A 19,154-nucleotide genomic window follows, 5' to 3' on the forward strand; every position below is an offset into this window, starting at 1 on the left:
TCATTTTTTTGGTTGTGAGTCTGATCTAAAATGATTCAGGACTCTGTTCTTTCAGTGGGAGTCATGTGTTTGTTTTTCTGATGATAATCTTACACTGAATTTTAGAGTTAAAGATAAATTTGAGCTGCTTTTAGATGAACAAACACTTGGAGCATCTCAGAGAGCAGAAATGGGTTTGATATAGACAAATTCTTAAAATCCTTAGTGTCCGCTTTCATATGAGCTTCATATTAACACCACTGTGGAGTGAGACATGACAAAGACGTTCAATCGTCAACAAGGACACTATTTTTTGGCCTCTGGTAAGCAATTTTGAAGTATACATATTCATATTTACGACATTTGGCAGATGCCCTTATCCTGAGCGACTTCCATTTATCTCATTTATCTAAGCTGAGCAACTGAGGATTAAGGGCCATGCCCAGGGGCCCCGGAGTGTCAGCTTGGTGGACCAGGGATTCAAACTTATGACTTTTCAATCAGTAGTCCAGCACCTTAACAACTGAGTAACCACATCCCCTCCTATCTATGTACATATAAACCCAGATTTCCCACCTGCTTGTCTATTAGGTTAATATCACCTGCCTGCCAGATGACAAAGAGAGACAAAGAGAGACAGAAATGTGATCACCGGAGATTTGTTTCTCGGAGACAGACATGTCCCGGGGCTGTGCGTCTTTACAGCAAATGTGAAAAAGTGCTATTGGTCATGGAGCACTTGAAGAGCTAATGTGAACATCTGCCCCTGTTTCTCCTAGCTGAGTGCCCTGTAGGACACACACTCACAAACACAGACACACACACACAGATCTCTGTCTTATTCTCTTCCAGCAACAGGTGTCAGTAAAACGACAGCCTGACTCAAAGTAAATGAGACAATCTGAGATCCTATCACTCCCTGCCCTGAGACTGATAACTTCTTACTCCTCAGCCTGAGCCTGTACTGAGCTTGATCCCTCATGTGATTATGGGTAATGATGTGTTCTGGCAGGGGCTGACTGTAGGCGCGTGGAGAACAAGCTGGACCAGCAGCGGGAGGGTCGACCTTTTGTCCACTGTCCCTCAAAGCCCCCGGGGCTTTAGCAGAAAGAGGCCAAATTAACTTATCTTGTTCATTTCTTTCTCCTAAAACAGATTACAAAAGAAGGGAGGCCTCAGTGGAGCCTCCAGACCCCCCACACGTCCGTCCCGGTCGCTGCTCGAAGCCCAGCAGGCGCTTAAAGAGTTTCGTTCATGGAGCATTAACCCTGTCACACGTTAGCTCTTAGCATGGCTAATTGAGCACACTTGAGTCAATTGCAGCATACACTGCACAGCTCCACTCCGTGGCTTTCTCTTCAAAAGTCTTACGTTTTTGGTTACTCTTCAATGTCAACTCTATCTAGATTCAGTTAAAAAAAAAACTTGAACAGAAGTTTGTCCTAGAAGCTTTTTAGGAAGATAAACAGTTTGGAATGCAGCTGGCGGAGAATCAGAGGAGGAGACTGAAATTGATGAACAACACAGAGACACACACACACACACACACACACACACAGAGTAAATGGTCGTTTTTATTAGACGTTCCAGGAACAACTGGATTACTCTAATGGCCCTGTTTTCCTTTTCTCATTGCCTGAAAAAGCAGATGCCAAAAACCATTAATAATTTGCTTGTATCTCGGTTTACCGGCTTTGATGCTTCACATGCTAATGCATGCTAGTCTTTTAGTCTGATCAACATCACTCACACACAAACACACACACACACACACATTCACACAAACTATTTTTGGACCATGGAGGATGTGTTTGTTTTTTTCCCCCCAGCGTCTCTTTGCATCTATATGTCTCCTGATGTCTCCTGTGTTTTGGCCACTTTGCACTGAGTCTCGATGCTATTTATAACTCTGAAGCCTGGCAGCACCTTAAAATAGGGGCCTCTCAGGGTCCTAATTACCCCCCCACAGGAGGGATCGTTTGACAAGGCACAAGGCAGGGGTCAAAGGTTGTGCCCTGTCTGCCTCCTGTGTTTGCAGACACAGTCTTAAGATCACAGCCATGCTGCCCTCCCACACACACACACACACACACACACACACTGAGCTTCACACATGCAACAATAAACAAATAACAAAAACACAGCATGAACAGGTAGGGCGTGTTCTGTTGTGATGGCTTTTCAGCCTCTGTCACACTCTCTCTCTCTGTCTCTCTCTCTGTCTCTCTCTCTGTCTGACTCTCTCTCTCTCTCTCTCTCTCTCTCTCTCTCTCTCTCTCTCTCTCTGTCTGACTCTCTCTCTCTCCCTTTCTCTGACTCTTTCTGTCTGACTCTCTCTCTCTTTCTCTCTCTCTCACTTTCTCGCTCTCTCTCTCTCTCTCTCTCTCTCTCTCTCTCTCTCTCTGACTGATTGGTAATTATGATGGAGCACTTCTGCCCGTGAGCACAGACCAGGATCTGAAGGTGAGTCAATTATCAATCAGGAGTTTAGAGCTGCAGGGTTTTTTTTTTTTTTCCATTTTTATTTATTTTTTTTTAAATCTCCGCCGTAGATCGATGGCTGTAGATCTGGAGTGACGTGACAGGGCCTGTACTTTGAAGACAACAACACACATCTTCATACTCATACATGGCCTCCTTACGCTCTCGTTAAGGACTAATTAGCCTGCTGTTAACAGCCCTGACGTGTGTAAGTGGCCGAGTCGGGTCGAGGTCGAACAGCCTCGAGCACGTCGAGTCACTCGGCTTGAAGTCTAACGAGTAACTGATGAATCAGCAGCACAGATCCTCAGGATAAGACCTTCAAATGATTTCTTCATGCCTTATTGTTATTGATGTGAGGAATGAAACACAAAGGTGCTGCACACCTTTTACAGCACATCTGGAAGTCTGTTATTATTCATATACAGCAATTTATCATCAATAGCATTTGTTTTTTGTTTATTAAAGGATTTCATACTGTACTTTTATCCATTTCTATTTACGTTATTTAAATATATATATATATATATATATATATATATATATATATATATATATATATATATATATATATATATGGTATTTGTTTACACTTGTGTTTTTGTTAGTAAACAAGATACAATTTGGCTTTTTCGCTAGCAATCAAGCTAAAATGAGGTGTTTTTGCTAGTAAACGGATTAAAATGATGTTTTTCAAATATAATTAGGTGTTTCTGCTAGTAAATGAGCTAAAATCAGTTGTTTTATCTAGTAAATGGGCTAAAATAAGGTGTTCATGAACTAAAATGAAGTGTTTTTGCTAGTAAATTAGCTAAAATTGTGTTGTTGTTTTTTTTTACATAGGAAGCAAGCTAATATGGCAACATATAGCAATAACCACTAGCAATATTTGCTATTGAATTAGCTAATGTTATGTTAGCTGCTCTGTGTAAATAATAAAATTAGGTTTGTATAACAAGCTCAGTGTATAACGTCCTGATCTGACAGTTTTTAGGACACTGATGTTTCAGCACTTGTTTAAAGCTCTAATTTCCTCAGTGTGTGAGATTCCACTCCGAACACACCTTGACTTAGCAAGACACTGTCATTACAGTAAAGGCTAAACTGTGTGGAACAGGAAGTCCGGAGGATAAACTTCACCTGCACTGACTTCCGATGGCTGTGAAAGGTGTAATTTCTGTGGAGAATCGGATGGAAGGAGTGAATCTTATCAGTCTCCATTGTGTTAAAGACCGGGAAAATGCTGATGGCTGTAAATCACTTCACCTCACGTCACGCCTACGATCTTTCTGTCTTAATGGTAGAATATGATGTCTGGAAGAATAATGTCAAGTCTCTCTCTCTCTCTCTCTCTCTCTCTCTCTCTCTCTCTCTCTCTCTCTCTCTCTCTCCCCTCTCTGTCTCCATGCTGTAGCAATTGTTCTTCTCTTCTTCTTCTACAGGGATGAACTTGTTAAAGAAAGCCGAACTCCAGAAATGAAAGGAGTTCAGGTCAGTAATCAGGTCAGTAATCAGTTGTGTAATGAGGTGTGTAATCAATTGTGTAATCAGGTCAGTAATCAGGTCTGTAATCGAGTCTGTAATCCGGCCACTAATTAGGTCTGTAATCAGGTCTGTAATCCGGTTAGTAACCAGGTGTGTAATCAGGTCAGTAATAAAGTGTTTAATCCGGTTAGTAATCAGGTGTGTAATCAGGTCAGTAATAAAGTGTGTAATCCGGTTAGTAATCAGGTGTGTAATCAGGTCAGTAATAAAGTGTATAATCAGTATGTAATCAGTTCTGTAATAAAGTGTGTAATCCGGTCAGTAATTGTGTAATCAGGTCTGTAATCAGGTCAGTATTTCAATGTGTAATCAGGTCTGTAATCAGGTCAGTAATTAAGTGTGTAATCAGGTCTGTAATCAGGTCAGTAATTAAGTGTGTAATCAGGTCTGTAATCAGGTCAGTAATTAAGTGTGTAATCAGGTCTGTAATCAGGTCAGTAATTAAGTGTGTAATCAGGTCTGTAATCAGGTCAGTAATTAGGTCTGTTATCAGATGTGTAATCAGGGTTGCATACAGGTCAGTAATTAGGTCTGTAATCAGGAATTAAAAACTAATAATCATATTACTTAATCTTAGTAGGAAATAGTGCCATTTAGTATGAAAGAGATCAAAATTATTTATATTAATAACATATTATTATATTTTATTTATATTAATAATAGTAGTAATAATAATATATTATTTATATTAATAATAGTAGTAATAATAATTATTATTATAATTTGTTATTAAACTAAGTTGTGAATAATAATAATAATAATAATACTTATTATTATTATTATTATTATTATTATTATTATTATTATTATTATTATTATTATTATTATTATTATTTTATACATTTACAATTTAGTGTTGTAAAAATTAAATAGTTCTTATTTAATGTAAATTTAATGTAAATAAAAAAATTGGTGTACATCATAATGACGGGGGTTAGGACCTGAGTGATCTAGTCTTCTTCTTCTTCTTCTTCTTCTTCTTCTTCTTCTTCTTCTTCTTCTTCTTCTTCTATAATCTTAACAGCTGAAGTATTTATTTGTTTGTTTCTTTGTTTTTTCGTTTGTTCTTTAATTAGTAGCTTACTGTGTTTCTTTCTTTCTTTCTTTCTTTCTTTCTTTCTTTCTTTCTTTCTTTCTTTCTTTCTTTCTTTCTTCATTTGTCTTTCTATTGAATTGCTTATTGTTTAGTAGCAGTGTTTTGTTAGACTATCTATCTATCTATCTATCTATCTATCTATCTATCTATCTATCTATTTATCTATCTATCTATCTATCTAATTGATTATTATTTAGTAGAAATATTATATATTTATTTATTGGTAGTTTATTTATTTGTTTTTTAATTACACAGTTTATAATTATATTTTCCACTACACACTCCATATCTAGTCTTTTTACTGACAGGTGTAAGTACTACTTATTACTCAGACAAACCTTACACACTTTTTTTAAAACATTGCTGTTTTCTTCATTTCATAAAGATGTAAATGAATCAGTGGTAAATAAAGCAGAGTGTGATCAGGAGCCAGCACAGTGGGAACAGCTTTAAACCCTCAGCCTCGTCCCTGCAGTGTCTGAGCTTCTGAAACTCTCGGCTCTGATTCTTCTCATATTTCTGGCTGGATCTTTAAGGTACAGGGTGAGTTCAGAGTGAACCGAGACATTTGTCTCTACAAGCTGCTCTGTGGCGCCTCTCTCTGGGCGCCTCGAGGAGGAGGAGGAGAAGGAGGAGGAGGAGGAATGCTGAGAGCGGTCATTAGGATGTGATGTTTTGTGGAGAAGAGGGGCCCCATGGTCCAGGCGAGAGTCTGACACCGGCTTACGCCGCTATCTCTGTTTGGGTTTTCTCACGTTATGTCACACACACACACACACACACACACACACACACACACACACACACACACACACACATAAACAATATGTTCTTCTGTTTTTGTGCATTTCTATTAAAATGTAGAATTTAGTGTCCTGTAATATCAATGCAACAATGTATGAAAAGATTAGATTTGAAAAAAAAAACACACATAAAACAAACAAACAAACAAACAAATAAATAAATAAATACATACATAAATAAATAACTTTAGATGTGGTACGTGTTCTACCAAAGTATTAGATGTTATATTAACAGTATAAATAAAAATGAATTTAAAAGTCCTATAAAATAACAAACAAACAAATAAACAAACAAACAAGCAAACAAAGAAACATTAGCTATGTAACCAGCTACATATTTTTTCTAATACTTCTAATACTTCTTAACACCCATTAATTCAGAAATATGCCCAAAGATTTATCTCTCATTTAATACAAATTTTAGTGTATAAACAGAATTCATGTAGAAACACACAATTGCCCAACAAGCAAACAAACAAATAAACAAACAAACAAAAAAAGAAAATGATGAAATGATAAATCAGAGCACCGAAGGCTCAACTTTTCTCTGACATTTCTCTGACGTTAAAGGGACGTGTGGATGATCGTCGTTTATTCTACACTTATTATTCCACACTTAGTTTATTACTAATTCTTTTCTATCAAGTTTATTTTAACAAACACAAACCGCAATCTTATAAAACGTATTGTTATTAGAGTCAAATCTTGTGCGCTGATGTTGATCTCTGTGCAGTTTGGACGACCCGACGCTTGAGTCTTTAACCAACACTGACTAACTGCTCACATAAACACTAACAAGCAACAAACCGTCGTCATCTTTCTGCTGCTCTGTAATTAGTCCCACTTCTCCCTCGGTTACTATGCGTTAACACCTTTAGAAGTGCCCTGTCCCCGATTAGCACATAGCTAGCATTCCACCAGGAGCTTTATGAGCGGTGCAGTGACGGCTGAATCGGCGAGCCCCTTTAACAGAGTGCGTCCTGAATTTATGGCGTGACACGAATTATAGTGAGGCTGAGCGAGCTTGGTTTTAGGGGTCAGAGTAGCCAGGTCAGATAAGCCATGGCATTTTGCAGGGCACCGCCACCCCCCTCTTATTCTCCTCACTGGATCTCCAGGACCATATAGGGCTCTTTGAAGTGTGTGTGATTTAAGGTTATGACTAGGCTCCTCTGCCCAGGTCTCATTGATCTCGGAGTGTATCGGAGGTTGAGAGTCAGCCTCGCTTTGTTGTGCGGCACCTGATCTGCTCTCGAGCACTCCATGAATGCTCGCTGGATCCATCTGGACTTTTCTTATAGGAGTCTAGGGAATGAAAAAGTGAGTGAGGGAAGATGCAGCTCACACAAAGAGGACGGTCTCTTCCGCGTACATGTGCACGTGTGTGTGAGTCACATGGCTACAGTACGCTCGTAAGAAAAAACAACGAGTTGATGTGGTGCGTTGGGTTAGCGTATTATTCTGGGAGTCGATGTGTATGAGTATGAGCGGTAAGTGTGAGCAGTGGGAAGAGAAGAATGTCTGGAGCAGTTTCTCCTGTCTCCAACACACCACACAGCCTTTTTGAAGGTTAACAAGCAGAAGAATTACGGCTCCCAAATGTTGTGGTTTAATTGGTTTCAATGCTACAGGAAGCAGCTGCCATCTACTGTATGTACACAGCTGAGGTCGTATCAGACTCGCCGAAGAGGCCGTCCAGGACAGCGCACGGAAATTTATGAGCTTTGGCACGAGGTGAACCACACTGGCAGGCAGCGATCTGTCTCTGCGCTTCTCTTAACGTCTTTTTCACGAAAGAGAACTATAAATATAAATACGCCGTGGTCATGGTGCAGCAGACTTAGAGCGTGACGTGACGTGACGTGACGTGATGCTGCATTAGCTGATGCTTTACTGCTTAAAGATGATTCCTTTAGTATGGAGATTTTTTCTTATGTCTTACATTATGGGGATATTAATCTGTTTGTTCCATCATCGTTTCTAAAAGTTGATGAGAATGTGAACTTATAGTTGCTTATAGCTGCTTTAATATAAGCGATAACAAGATTTGTTTTTTAAACGTGACTTTAAATAAACAGGAATGAAAATAGTTGTAGAAGAGAAATAAAAGAAGGAGGTTTGTAAAAAGAATCAGCTTCATTAGCCAAGGATTTTGTGCACATTTACACACTTACATATATAAAGAGTTTAATAGAGAGAGTTTACTTTTGATATAACACCTCTATGTCCTTCGATCTATCAAGAAATCATCCATCAGCTGTACAAAGCTTCCGTTTCACACGCTGAAAGACTGAGATTTCACTTTAAAAATGAAAATAATTAATTCTCTGAAAAATCTTTGGAAATATTTATTTATTTATAAATTTACAATTTTTTATATATATATATATATATATATATATATATATATATATATATATATATATATATATACACACACACACACACCCACACACACACACACAACAGTTTTGCTATGTTTTAAGCTGAAAGTAAATAATTAATAACTTTCTTTTCGATGTTTTTAATGTCAGGATGAAAACCAAGCTAAATAATATTTAAACACTCTTAAAGGCTCTTTTAAAGTTTTTGAGCTAAATTCTCTCTGGAGATTATAAGAACAGCTGCGTTCCTCAGCTCCAGTGTTTTATTACAGGGATTTGCCATTTTTTTTTGTAGGTTTTTGCTGCAGACCTTGACTCAAAAGCAAAAAAAAGTGAGTAAAAGAAGAATATTACAGCTCAGGAAGTCATTATTGCTTATTGTGTTAACTCCGTGTGTAAGACGTTTCGGACTCGGCTGCTTTTGGACGTAACGATTAGTCAGTAAAATAATAGAATTATGAAGAAGTTCTTCTAATTTCCCTTGAACTCCAAAATCGTTTGCCCTTTAACAAGTTGTCACGGCCGCTGAGACGTTCGGCTGTTAATATAAATTGTTATAATTGTGTGAAAAATGCTGAGAAATATCAGGAGAAATACTGCAAAAAGTGCTCGGGAAACTCACCACACTGGTGACCTGAAGACCTGGATGTCATTCACATGCTCTGTAATATTTACACATCCCTGAAATCCAAAAACATCCACCAAAACATCCACCAAAACATCCACCCAAAACATCCACCCAAAACATCCACCCAAAACATCCACCCAAACATCCGCCCAAACATCCGCACAAACATCCGTACAAAACATCCATACAAAACATCCACACAAACATCCACACAAACATCCACACAAACATCCACACAAACATCCGCACAAACATCCACCCAAACATCCACCCAAACATCCGCACAAACATCCATACAAAACATCCATACAAAACATCCACACAAACATCCACACAAACATCCACACAAACATCCACACAAACATCCATACAAAACATCCACACAAACATCCACACAAACATCCATACAAACATCCACACAAACATCCATACAAAACATCCACACAAACATCCACACAAACATCCATACAAAACATCCACACAAACATCCACACAAACATCCATACAAAACATCCACACAAACATCCACACAAACATCCATACAAAACATCCACACAAACATCCACACAAACATCCATACAAAACATCCACACAAACATCCACACAAACATCCACACAAACATCCATACAAAACATCCACACAAACATCCACACAAACATCCACACAAAACATCCACACAAACATCCACACAAACATCCGCACAAACATCCACCCAAACATCCACCCAAACATCCGCACAAACATCCATACAAAACATCCATACAAAACATCCACACAAACATCCCAACATCAAAACATCACACCACACAAACATCATACCACACAAACATCCATACAAAACATCCACACAAACATCCACACAAACATCCATACAAACATCCACACAAACATCCATACAAAACATCCACACAAACATCCACACAAACATCCACACAAACATCCATACAAAACATCCACACAAACATCCACACAAACATCCACACAAAACATCCACACAAACATCCACACAAACATCCGCACAAACATCCACACAAACATCCACACAAACATCCACACAAACATCCACACAAACATCCACACAAACATCCACACAAACATCCACACAAACATCCACACAAACATCCATACAAAACATCCACACAAACATCCCCACAAACATCCGCACAAACATCCACACAAACATCCACACAAAATATTCACGCAAACATCCGCACAAACATTCGCACAAACATCCGCACAAACATCCGCACAAACATCCACCCAAAACATCCACCCAAACATCCGCACAAACATTCGCACAAACATTCGCACAAACATTCGCACAAACATCCACACAAACATCCGCACAAACATCCACACAAACATCCGCACAAACATCCACACAAACATCCGCACAAACATCCACCCAAAACATCCATTCAAAACATCCACACAAATATCCACACAAACATCCACACAAACATTTGCCCAAAACATCCACACAAAACATCCACACAAAACATCCACACAAAACATCCACACAAAATATCCGCACAAACGTCCACACAAACATCCACACAAACATCCACACAAACATTCGCCCAAAACATTTGTGGATGTTTGTGTGGATGTTTTGTGTGGATGTTTGTGCGAATGTTTGTGCGAATGTTTGTGTGGATGTTTGGGTGGATGTTTTGTGTGGATGTTTGTGTGGATGTTTGTGTGGATGTTTGTGTGGATGTTTGTGTGGATGTTTTGGGCAAATGTTTTGGACGAATGTTTGTGCATCCACACAAAACATCCGCACAAAGGTCCGCACAAACATCCGCACAAACATCCGCACAAACATCCGCACAACCATCCGCACAAACATCCGCACAAACAGCCGCACAAACATCCGCACAAACATTTGCCCAAAACATTTGCCTAAACATCCACACAAAATGTCCACACAAAACATCCACACAAACGTCCTACCAAACATCCACACAAATATCCACACACAAGACTGTACAAGTTTATTAGCCTTTTCTACAGTATATTGTCCAAACACGATTATCATCATGGTGAAGAGGTGGAATAACTGTGGGATGATTCACAGTGCTGAAACTCACCGTACTCACACACATCACTGCTCTAACTCTGTTTCTCATGATGTTTTCTATTTTCCGATTCTAATTTCTCTCTCACTCTCACTGATTCATTTTCTACCGCTTATCCGAACTACCTCGGGTCACGGGGAGCCTGTGCCTATCTCAGGCGTCATCGGGCATCAAGGCAGGATACACCCTGGACGGAGTGCCAACCCATCGCAGGGCACACACACACACTCTCATTCACTCACGCAATCACACACTACGGACAATTTTCAAGAGATGCGATTGTAATTTCTATTTTCTGATATTGATATATATATAAGGGGGGCACGGTGGCTTAGTGGTTAGCACGTTCGCCTCACACCTCCAGGGTTGGGGGTTCGATTCCCGCCTCCACCTTGTGTGTGTGGAGTTTGCATGTTCTCCCCGTGCCTCGGGGGTTTCCTCCGGGTACTCCGGTTTCCTCCCCCGGTCCAAAGACATGCATGGTAGGTTGATTGGCATCTCTGGAAAATTGTCTGTAGTGTGTGATTGCGTGAGTGAATGAGAGTGTGTGTGTGTGCCCTGCGATGGGTTGGCACTCCGTCCAGGGTGTATCCTGCCTTGATGCCCGATGACGCCTGAGATAGGCACAGGCTCCCCGTGACCCGAGGTAGTTCGGATAAGCGGTAGAAGATGAGAGTGAGTGAGTGATATATATGAGTGATATATATATATATATATATATATATATATATATATATATATATATATATATATATATATATATATATATATATTTATTTATTTATTTATTTATATATATGTATGTATTTCTCCATTATATTGTATCTACTTCTGCCTGATTTTAATTCCTTTATTCCTTTATTTTATTGTTAATTCTCTACTATTGCCTACTTTTATATCAAGGACAGTCGTAAGCATTTCACTACATGTCATGATTGTGTATGTGACAAATACACAAAACAAATAAGAAAAACAGAAGTTTATAGCGTCTGTAAGACAAGTGGGAACGCTCGCTCGCTGAGTGGACAAGAAAAGTACGATTCTTTAACAACATTAAAAATTGATATTAAAAATAAAATGCTTCAGACTTGAAAAATATTCCGTTTCAGGGAGGTGTCTGTATCTGTGCTTCAGCAAACCATTCAAATACTGTTTTATTTCTATTCCTGTCCATATTACAAAATAGATCCATTTTGTATGTCTTTTATTTCCAACACTGAGTATAAATCCATCATAAATTGAAGACATTATATCATAGATTTGCAGTAAATTCTCTTCCAAACGGCATCATCACTTCCTGAACTCCAGCTGTTATGTCTACAGGGTTGTTTTTTTCTCTTCTCTCTCTGGTTGCTCGCAGCAGGAGATCAATGCCCACGATGCTCTTTAAGATTCACTAAATTGAATGTGATTTATATTTCCAGGGGAAAATTGTCAGTTTTTGCAATTTCCACCCAGATGATCTTATGAGAGGGGAATGGTGGACTCCGAAGGGCCCTTTGGGAGACAAGTTGCCGTTTCAGCTCAGACAATGGAGCACTGTACTGCAGCTCTGCTTATTGGCTCTGATCGCTTTTAAATGTATTACAGAACCGATATGTTTCTCCATCCACGGCTCTCCTGCTCGCAGAGCGACCGTCCCGTAGGGACGTCAGCCAAAAGAGGCGTAGGACTGCGTGGAAGCGATATTATTATGCGATTACATATGCAAGGAAGGCCAGATTACAGATCTGAACATTTTTAATAGTCGTTTAGGCGTTAGGTTATCTTCTGACCTTCTGATCCAACCGTTGTGGCGCCTATCACGATTCCATAGCAGACACTGACCCTGAGCGCATTCCAGACCTGTGTGTTGTGGTCTCTAGAGCTTTCTTGGACGTGTTTTTTTTTTTTTTTTTCTTGTGTTTGTACGTTTTTTGACGTTTGGAGATTTGTTTTCTCTCTTTCTCTCTAGAGCAGGTTTCTCTCCTTGACTGAGGCAGTCACCAATCACTGGTCTGGCTGCTGGAGTAGAAAATGGAAAGGGTTCGGGCCAGATTGCAGCTTAAATGTGAGGAGGTAATTACACCTAAAGAGGAGCTAATTTCACTCGGACCCGGCTCCTGTTGTTTTTAGTCCTTCTGGAAAATGTGGATTTTTCAATGATGGGCCATTTAAAGGTGTCACTCTGGAGCCACGGTGAATTAGAGGCAGCCACTACACAGTCTAAACAAGCAATCTTCTCTATTATCAACAGGCCGACAGGATAATAGAGTACAACTGGTCATGTGACCAGGAACCCAGTGACAAAAGACTGATACCTATCATTTAAATGCCGGAGAGGTTCGTATCACTATTTCACTAAGGAGCGCACGTGATGCTCAGAAATGCCAGATTCCAGGTTGCAGGGTTAATACGAAAGAAAAAACAGTAAAAATAATTTAATAATGGACAAACTTAAAGGATAAAAAAATGTTATCACACCAAGTAATTCCTGGGAATGTCTCCCAGACAGGAACGTCTATGAATTTTGGTTTGTTATTAAACATCTGCGAGTTTTGTGCTATATTTTGTCATCCTGTCTAAATAAAAGCTTTATAATATTCTATCTGTTGCTATGACTTTAAAGCAAAACACGTTTTCAGGTAAAAAAAAAAACTTTAAGCACTTTAAGAAAAAAATGCAGCAACAAAACTTAGAAAGAAAAAAAAAACTTGCCATAAAAGTGCAAAAGGTTATAAATGTAAATGATTTCATCTGTCAGACTCGAACTACGACAGCAGACCTGGACCAATGGCGGTCCAACGAGCCGGTCCATTTTCCACTCGAGGTGGAAACGGCTAGTTAGAGGCACGTAATCTCCAGAGACGCCTCAGGCTCGGACACCCCCCAACACACACACACACACACAGAGACACACACACACCCAACACTTCGCCCGCGGCTTTTAAGTGGAACCTTCTGAGCGGATCGCTGGATAGCAGGCAGCTGGAGTTTGTCATGCGTGACCAGGGACATTCTTGTTAGTGTAGTGTAACCTTTTCTTCACTAACACAGATAACACTGGCACCCTGACTGGGCTCTAATCTCTACGCAGTGCCCGGCACGGGGGAGGGAGAATTATTCTAAACAGTGTGCTCGCACTGGCTGGGGACCCCGGCTCCAGTGACCTCACCATGCTGGAAACACACAGTCAGGGTGATTATTTATTGCTTATCAGGCTGGAGATCCTGAGTCTTCGGTCCAAACACGGGGGCGCTGCTCTCTGAAGCTACAACAATGATCTTATTGGCTATACACAGCTCTGTGATAATACAGGACTCCTTTTGATCCCGATACCACCAATAAGACGATAAATATTTTTTCCCAAATCATTTTTTTCTTTCACTTTTCGTCAAAAGTTTAAATATTTTAATAAATTCCTGTTGTAAATTTCCAGCGAGTCTTTTTTACGGATCTGGAAGTTACGTCCGATTCAGAGCTTTAATCTCTTTCCTGCGTTGTTATGTACGATGTGGCAAGCGATCAAAGCTTCATCCTTCATGCGATTGACATTCAATCTGGCCTCAATAGCCTTGATAGGTATCCACGCCGGGCGGAGCGGGGTTTAGCGGCGTACGTTTGAAAGCATTGGGGATGGGGGAGTGTGAGAGGCTTGAGAGTGAGAGAAAGAAAGAAAAAGAGAAGGAGAGAAAGAGAGAAAGCGTTCACATGTGTAGTCCAGATGCCCGAAAGCGGAGGGGGGCTTGAGCCTGGCTAGCGCTGACAGTAATACAGGGACAGCGGGTGTCACACTGCTAGAGGCCTACACCTCATCACCCTGCCGACTAATTGATTTCCAAATGAGCCGCGGTATTTCTGCACAGTAATCTTGAAAGGCAGCCGTAAAAACGTCGGGGATACAGGGTGTTCTGAGCTTTTATCCCAAAACTTAAAACCCCTCTCTTTCTCTCTCTTTCTCTCTCTCTCTCTCTCTATCGCACCCCCTCTCTTCATCTCATGCAGCACATACCTTTGCTTTTTCTTTCTCTTCCTTTTCACGTCTTCTTTTTTTTTGCCCTTGTAATTTTTCCATCCTTTCTCACTATTCCTAGTTCAAAGCCTGAAACACCTGAACTTTTTCGCCCCAAACTTTTTTTTTTCTTTTCTTCCTCCCCCACCTTCACACACTCTGCAGAAACCAAAAGCCAATGAGCAAATCTCAAATCAGAACCATATTGGCTTTCAGCGTAAATCCCAAGGAATACTGTGTGTGTGTGTGTGTGTGTGTGTGTGTGTGTGAGAGAGCGAGGGAGTGAGAGAGAGAGAGAGAGAGAGAGAGAGAGAGAGAGAGAGAGAGCAAGATGTACAAATACATAATGAAATCCTTTCCATATTTGTCTTTTCATTGTAATGGTGTGTATTAAAGTTTTTCCTGACCCACGTTGATCCTGATATTAAACTATTCACACACTTAATGCTCAGATTTCAGGATGGAAGCAAGACATCAGTCAAACACACACTTATTAGTTTATTAGGTACCAATTCACATCCAGTAAAAACAGAACAGGTCCAGACTGGATAACAGATCAACTCAGGGACAAAAAAATAAAGAAGTTGTTTTCTTCTCTGTTTTTTCTTTTTTTCCTATTAATTAAATTCTGTCTGTTGATTTTCTTTTTTTTTTTCCAACTTTTTACCTCATTCCCTGGTTCTTCATTAGAGCTATTTTAGTTCGATTTGTCTTTGTCTCTACACCGGCGCACATTGTACACACCTGTAATCATTTCTACAGCATTGCATTTTAAATGCAGAAATAAAAAGACAGAAAGAAAAACATTTTGTTCCCGTTTTGTTCATTAAACCGAAAAGAAAGTTCACGTTGAGAAAACTCAAATTGAGTGACATTGAGCTGTTCACCGATTTAATAAATAAATAAATAAATAAATAAATAAATAAATAAATAAATAAATTCGTTCATTTTCTACCGCTTATCCGAACTACCTCGGGTCACGGGGAGCCTGTGCCTATCTCAGGCGTCATCGGGCATCAAGGCAGGATACACCCTGGACGGAGTGCCAACCCATCACAGGGCACACACTAAATAAATAAATAAATAAATAAATAAATAAATAAATAAATAAATAAAATGACAGGTCCTGGCTGGATAGCAGAGTTACACCAAAATCAAGAAAATTTCTAAATACATTTTTCTTTTCTATTTCTTTTTTTTTTTTTTTCAAAAATATTTTTTTTTTGCAGTGGAAATTTTTCGAAAGCCCACTTAGGTGGCGTTTTAACCCAGTGATCCTACTTCAATTCTTCCTTCCTTCTTCTAAAGCTATTTATAGTGTCTGAGCAGGCATCTAGCTCACTGGAGCTGTACACACTGTCCAGCAGCGCTCTGTTCTCTGTATGAAGTGAGTTTTTCTGGAAGGTTAACACAGGGCATGAGCACAGCACCTGGGGCAACCTAAACCCAGCATGCCATGATGATTGGCACGCTGCCTCTTAGCCTATTAGTGCCATCTGCATGTAAATATTTCCCTAGTTACCCCTCAGGCAGTCCCATGGATGATTTCCATATTTATATTATCATCAAAACAGTTAGTAAATATTAAATGTGAACAGAACGCATGAGTCAAATACGTGTGCTGCTAAATGCTAAACACGTACAAAGGCTTACGTGAGTTCTTCCTTTAACAAAAACGTATCCAGCGTAAAACATTTCTGTAGAACTGTGTAGAAGGTGCAAGCTGAAGGAGGCAAAACCTGATGAAATGGTCCAAACGTTCGCATCAAAGCTTCACTCTAGGTCTAATCTTTGCTTCATTGTTGCCATAGCAACTGCGAATTCATTAACATCAGCGTTAACTATTTCTGTTAAAAAGGAGAAATTTCTCCTTCCAGGTGATAAAGGAAACGTCCTGAAACATCCTGTTCCTCTCTAAACCTTGTGTAAGAACACGGTGTGTGTTTATCTGCTTTTATTAGTCATGTGGCTCAAATCACAAGGATAAAATGTAGAATGTAGGAAAAAAACGTCCTACGTGGTCCGACACAAAGGCAGCGCAGTTTCACAACAGCAACAAATAACATATTTAGAGCTCATTAACACACAGAGTAATTACATCAGATTCAGTCTGTCTGCCATAAACACACTAGATATCGTCACAAAGCAGCTTTACAGGAATAGCAAAAAATATGAACAGCTAGATTTTAAATTAAAATGAATTTCTAATGAAGAAACCAGAGGTGACGGTGCTGAGGAAAAACCTCCAGATACCTGAGTGATAACATGTAGTGTGGACAAACAAACAAATAAATAAATACACAGATAAATAAATAAATAAATAAATAAATCATATTGCTATTTATTTATTTAATTAATTTCTTTTTGTTTAATTTATTTATTTTTATTTATTTTATTTACTTTTATTTATTTATGTATTTATTTTAACTATTTATTTATTTTAATTATTTTTTATTAACTAATTTAAGTACTTTAACTATTGTAACTGTATCTAAAGTGTCTTAAGTGTTTTTTAAGAAAAGTGTGTCTGTGTGTGTGTGTGTGTGTGTGTGTGTGTGTGTGTGTGTGTGTGTGTGTGTTTGTGTGTGTGTGTTTCTGGTTTGTGACAGCGAGTACACAGTCCAGAGCAAACTTACAGCTCAATCAGCATCCTTGCCACTGACACTCCATCTCACAACACACACACACACAGACACACACACACACACACACAGAGACACACACACACACACACAGAGGTTGCCGAAGAAATCACCGTTAAGTTCAGTCATCAAGTCACTCAGTCAAACTTTACAGCAAAGTCATTAAAGTAAGAACCGTTGTCATGGTAACAGATCCCATTCAGAGAGTTTAAGAACACTGAGTTCGGTATAAAATCACAATTCATCGCTGTTCTAAAGTAATACAGACAAAATCCTGTCTTTGTTTTTAAGTCCACGCTCATGTTTAAACTGAGAGCTTTAACCAGATGACATGAAGATCCAGTGCTACGCATACACACAGCAGCATTTTACAAAAAAAAAACAAAAAAACAATGAACTCAAAACAACAACGAACATCAATCTAAATGAAAGAAATGGATTTGGACTGAAATGCGGTGTTTCTGTATCGCATTACATTTGATCAGACAACGTTGGTTTACGATGACAAATTTATTTAGACCGACGTATAAACAGTTACATCGTTAACATCACGTCCAGAGAGTTCGCCGTAATCAACGTAAACATTCGACGACTTCAAAATACTATTATTGTGGTTTCAGTGTAGAAACGAGTAAATCCGTCTAGTCTTTTATTTTTTTTTTTCCTCCTTTTTCGTTTTCCCACTGAGGATGTACGTTCACGTCGACCCTTTTATCAAACAGAGCTCTGTGGCTCCTTCTTATCTTCTCTCCACTGGCCCTATCATCACTTTTAGGAACTACAAGCTGAACTTTGACCCTCACTTCACATAGATATGAGTTAAGAGCCCCGGCTCCCAAAACCATTGATAAATCCAGACCTCTAAACCTACATTCTCTCTCTCTCTCTCTCTCTCTCTCTCTCTCTCATCTTGGAACGACTCGATCCATCCTCAGCTGCACCAACATATTGTTGTAATAGTTAAATGAGGGACTTGGAGGACAAAAAAGCGAACAAATAAAATTGGTAAAAGAAACATTATGTCATAAATTTAATCATTCACAGACAGACCACATTACACAATGTCAAGATGGACAAATAACAAAGTCTTCCATGACGCTGTGTCTGTTCAACATTACGATTATTCACCGCATATTCGATATATAACCACGTTATCGACCGGCTCCTCTCTCCTGTTCCAAGAACAACCGAACGTACGAACGTCAATTACAAACCCAAAATCCGTTTAACTCTTCTTCTTACGAAGCCGAAACAAAAGCCTACGGCTACGCAGAGCCACAACTGCACTGCAGCTAAACCGATTAGCAACGAGGCTTCTGGGTATCTGGTGTGTGTCAAGTGCGTGCGTGTGTGTGTGTGTGTGTGTATGTGTGTGAGTTTGTGTGTGTGTGTAAAGTTCATAAAACAAGGGCTTAGAGAACAAGGGATGATGATGCATACACACACACACACACACTCTCTCTCTCTCTCTCTCACTGCAGCCCCCTGTTTGACTGTCTGCTTTTGGAAAGTTGGTCTGAAAT

Source organism: Tachysurus vachellii, chromosome 6, assembly GCF_030014155.1.
Source record: "Tachysurus vachellii isolate PV-2020 chromosome 6, HZAU_Pvac_v1, whole genome shotgun sequence".
NCBI classification, from domain to species: domain Eukaryota; kingdom Metazoa; phylum Chordata; class Actinopteri; order Siluriformes; family Bagridae; genus Tachysurus; species Tachysurus vachellii.